The 5,148-nt window shown below is 36.3% G+C and overlaps 1 long non-coding RNA gene across 1 annotated transcript; it reads right to left on the bottom strand.

The window, feature by feature from the left end:
• Positions 1-337: 337 nt before the first annotated feature.
• LOC128929951 (uncharacterized) lies at positions 338-3,039 on the bottom strand. The gene is made up of 3 exons (XR_008477299.2): positions 2,482-3,039; positions 1,157-1,200; positions 338-789 (listed from the first exon to the last, which is right to left on the bottom strand). It is a non-coding gene; the product is annotated as an uncharacterized LOC128929951 (long non-coding RNA).
• Positions 3,040-5,148: the final 2,109 nt, after the last annotated feature.

Genomic DNA, 5,148 nt, shown 5'->3' with positions numbered 1-5,148 from the left:
TTCTGTTGTTTTCCAATGATACTTCTTCTGCCAGTTTGTTGACCATAACAGTACATAGCAAAACACTATTTTAAAACAGCAACTTACCAGCTTATAGAAAACCTACTTGTAGACGTACATGGAGGATTTTGAAATCTTTTTAGACTACAGGAGTTCACTAAATGCAATTTAGGTTTGATTATCAATATGTTTTCTTAAGATTAAAGAACTTCATCTAATAATATCACATGATAGCTCAACTATTCTTGTTTCCATTAGCAACTATGTGTTATAAAAAGAAAATGACACTGGTTCTATTTCTACATCAATAAAATTAATTTTTTTTGTTGATGTTTATTTCTAATGGCTTAGCACTCATGTGTACACTCTTTTCTTTCTTTAAGAAACAACCACCATTAAACATTTCCCATACAGGTGTGACAACAGGAATTTTAGGAGTTATCACGTTCTTTGCTTCAGGATTTTTGAAACTCTGTAGAGAAAGCTTATATATTGCCTGTGTACTTCCCCTGTGCTCTCCTTAGCTTCTGATAGGAGTGTCAAATCTCAGATTTCCTGGAATCTTAGTCAGGAAGTCAGCAATTTTATAATTTTCACCAGAAATTGTCCTTTTCCCCAGATTGTGATAATTCATGACCTCGTTGGGTAGAACAGTTCAGCTACAAATTCTTTATTCCATAACAGGCTGTGTGCTTTTCTGTGCGGAAAGAGCCCACTGAATGGTTTTTATCTTGTTTCATTTATCTCCTCAACAAGATATTGAGACCAAATGGTACTTGAACTCTATACCTGTAGTAAGAAGGAGAAACAGCTGGTTGCATTAAAATAACAGTTGATAGACACCAGAAAATATATTGACATGTATATGTCTCTTCAGCTTTCTAAAAATTTGATTTTGATAAATCATTGCCCTGCATATTTACAGAGAAAACACATGGTCTTAAAATTAGGTGAGGTGAACCCCCTGAAGAATCTTCACCATGTCTTGTTTCTCATTTGTGTACCCCCGGATCCTATGACTATTGTGGAATACCAGCAATTTGTAGGACCAGTGGCAGGGACCAAAGGTGGATGTGAAAGAAAAGGTCAAACCTAAGCCAGATTCCACACACAGGGTGCAGGAGTGCCCTTTCAACAGCCCATAAATTCAACATACCTCAACACACAACATGCATCAAGTGTGAGCTGGGATCAGTATACCTGTCACAGAGAGACAGCTGTTATGACAAGTAAAGTGGAACAGAGAAAGTGTTCAAAGCAACCCTGGGTCCCCACATAGGAAATCTCTGCCTCCCCTAACCTATCTGCCTCAAAGGAGAGAGTATGTGTGAAAGGAAACCTTTTTCTGCCCTAGGGAGCTGGACATTCAGTCTTTGTGTGAGAATATTTGGGGTGGAGGATGCTTGGTGGATTATGAGAAAAGAGAAATGGAAATTTTTTTTCATGTTGCTATTGTTTAATTAAAAGTTAATCTACAGCTTTAAAATGACCAGGACTGAGTATCAATAAAAATGAGTATGGCCAAATATTACAAGCATAAAACGTCCAATACTTATTTCACAATGTCACTATCCTATAGGAAATTAAATTTTGTACAATATAGCAGACAGTTGAAAAAATAAAATTGTTTCAGGTTTACTGCAATTTGATTATCAAGAGTAAACTGTTTACACAATGTGTTGTATAATTCAAAATAACCGGACGATCTGGAATGTCTCAACACGAAGAAATAATAAATGTTTGTGGTAATAGATATGCCAGTTACCTTAATTTAATCATTACACATTGTATTAAAAATATATTTACCCAATAAATATGTACAATTATTATGTATCAAAAAGGAATAAACTATTTACATGTGCAAAGAAGGTGGTAGGCAGGGGAAAGACTGAAAATAAATGCCTTTATCATTTTTTTTTTCTCTAATACAACTGGAAAAACATGAGTCCTAACAACGGAGAACCTTGGTGAAAGTTTAACAGTTTCTGGGGTATTTGTTATTTTTTACTATTCTAACAAACTCTTTCTTTCATCTTGAACTTGAGAATCCTTTCTCAGTTCTCCAGATCTCTAAGAAATTGTTTTATCTTTTCATTTTAAATGTGGCTCCATCTAACTAAGCCTTGGGGTTCCTTAACTAGTGCCTTTCTTTCTTTTTTTTTTTGAGACAGAGTTTCACTCTTGTTACCCAGGCTGGAGTGCAATGGCGCGATCTCCCCTCACTGCAACCTCCGCCTCCTGGGTCCAGGCAATTCTTCTGCCTCAGCCTCCTGAGTAGCTGGGATTACACATATGCGCCACCATGCCCAGCTAATTTTTTGTATTTTTAGTAGAGACAGGGTTTCACCATGTTGACCAGGATGGTCTCGATCTCTTGACTTCATGATCAACCTGCCTCGGCCTCCCAAAGTGCAGGGATTACAGGCTTGAGCCATTGTGCCCGGCCACTAGTGCCTTTCTTAACTAGCATTGTATACTCACCAAAATCCTTTCAATCCTGTTCTTTATGATGTTTACAATGATAGGTAACATTGCTTTCAATCAGAATAAATAAGGAGATTACTGTGCATAATAAACAAATTGTAGGCTAAGTAGACAGGCCATTTCTCTGAGATCTCAATGACAGTATTTTTCTTTAGTAAGTGAATGGATAATGAGATCATTTCTCAAGAATTTTATGTTCTGCAGTTCAAGCATTTGGATGGAGGAAGACAGGAGCCAAAGGCTGTGCTCAGGTTAGTTCACCTTATTAAGTCAAAAGTAAAGGCAGATTTAAGTAATGGTGATCCAAATGATAGAATGCAGGAGAGAGGCCACTAGGACTTTGTTACCACTACTCAGTGAAGAATTTGAGGAGTTGAGTTCCAGCTGTCAGAGCCTGGAGTGTTCATTCCATCTAGAATGCAGTGATATCACAGTGTTCTCCAAGCACTGGCAGTAGGCCAATGCGTAGTCTCAGGTTAAATGGAACAGTCCTTGAAAATGCTGCAGGTGGCCTGACAAACAAGAGAGATTTGAGTTGGAGTAAGGTATGCTGCAGTTAGTTACTGGGACAGTAAATGAAAGCATTTAAGAACAGCTATGTCTAGGGAAAATTTTAGTCTGATAGGAAAAAGAATAGATTTTTAAAAAGAGCTGAGCTGCAGTGATCTCAAAATACATCCTTTTTTCATTACATCCCATTAAAACCTACCATATAGGCTTTTGTGGTGGAGACTGCCTAGTTGCTTAAGTCAATTGCTCTTCCCTTCTGGACGCATAAGGAAATATTTTCCAAGCTCCATTGCAGTTGAGTGAGGCCATGTGACTGGGTTCTGTAATTGCATTAGCAAGATATCAAGAATAAGATGAGAGAGTGGTTATCAGAGCTGACATTTTATATTTTAGTAATTTAAATATTATAGTTTATAATTTTTAAGTTGTAGATAAATAGGTAGAAGAAAATTAAATATGAATTATTTCATTACTGGCATGCCAAATATAGATTAGACATTTTAGATCATCACATGACATTTTAGAATTTATGGAGAGGACCAGAGACAACTCCTAAGCAGATAGACTCTAAGCAGAACAAAGATACCCTACAAAACATTTTCTGAACCCAGATGGCTTCAATTTCTGATAAGCTGAATAAATACTCATGGGACCCTCATTAGCTTTCTCTCTTCTCTGCTTTGCCCACATAATGAAAAATATCACTAAAGTAATTCTTGAGAGTTGTCTTCCCCCCGCCCACAGGTACAGGCATAACTTATTATATAACATGGTTTTTTTTTAATTTTAAGAAAAATGGAATACTTGTAGAAATCATAAAAAGTGAAATTAAAATTTGTCAGTACATGAATAGAACAGGGTGTTTGATCCTTAGTTGCCCCAAACTCAATTATAAGAACAGTTACTTCATGCAAAGTAATAATTAGAAGTGTTTTAACAGGTCAGTTTTTCAATAACCTCTATCCATTCAAGTTATTTCAGTCTCCAAATGTGCTCATATGTCTTCAAGAGTTTATCCTAAAATACCCTGAAACAGCTCACAGAGTATGAAATCTTGAATTTTATAAACATTGAATTAAAAGATCAAGCAAATATATATGAATTTTTGACTGAATTTTTGCTTGAGTAGCACCCTATTGGAAAAATATTAGAATCATTCATTTGTATCTTTTATAGAAGTCCAAACATTCATTCACAGCTGAGAGGGTCTCTTGTTCTTAGTGCTAGGGTGAGTGTCAGTGAGAAGAGGCATGAGGTGTATAGAAATTTTTCTTTCTCCTACACACCTTAATAGCCCCAGTTATTGTTTGAAAGTATTAAATAAACTGGTTACTATGGTAGAGAAAGCTAATCTCCTTTTCATTGGGGAAGAATAAGGTCTTAGGTTCTGGATTCTAGTACAGGAATCAAATTAGTCTGCATACTCAAGGTCAATGTCCTCCTTCACCCTTCACACTGTGACATTTACTCTGAAGTTTCAACGATGCCCGTGCTTTCTGTCCTCAGCATTTAGACTGGATTTGGCTTACTTCCACCCACTCTTAGTGTTGAACAGACTTGTGATTGCTTTCAATCAGAATAAATAAGGAGATTAGGGTGCATAATAAACAAATTGTGGGCTAAGTACTGTCATAATAATAGTTTTCATTTTTGTAGCAGATTGTTTCGGGAGATCTTGAAGAATTTGCAAATATGGTTTCCCGTGTTTTGCTGATATGAAAACAATGTTCCTGGCACCAGTCTAGGATTACAAATCTCAGAGACTACAGCTGAAAACACAGAACTCACATTTTGGAAATTTGGACTTGGTTCATTAGAGCAGGATAATAAAAACATGACCAAGTTCCCCATCCTCTTGCTATTGGAGGAGGTGGATTTGCTGATTCTACCAAAGAAATACTTGGCAAAGAGTTTGTTTTCTGTATTGAGACTCCAAAATCATTTACAAACTGCAGAATGTGAATCCTAAAAAATAATAGCAGAGGGTCATATGCTAACTGCCATCTCCAAGGAAAATCTGAAAACAAATTTGCCACTTTGAATAAGTGCTTTTATTTATGCAGTACAATTTATCTGTCAAAACACAAAGAGGCTCTGCTCAGTTAAATATTCTAATACAATTAGCAAAGTAATGTAATTGGCTGGCCTTAATAG

The sequence above is a fragment of the Callithrix jacchus genome, chromosome 2 (assembly GCF_049354715.1).
Source record: "Callithrix jacchus isolate 240 chromosome 2, calJac240_pri, whole genome shotgun sequence".
Taxonomy (NCBI): Eukaryota; Metazoa; Chordata; class Mammalia; order Primates; family Cebidae; genus Callithrix; species Callithrix jacchus.
Note: the sequence above shows the minus strand (reverse complement) of the source record. Positions and strands in the feature narration are given on the sequence as shown.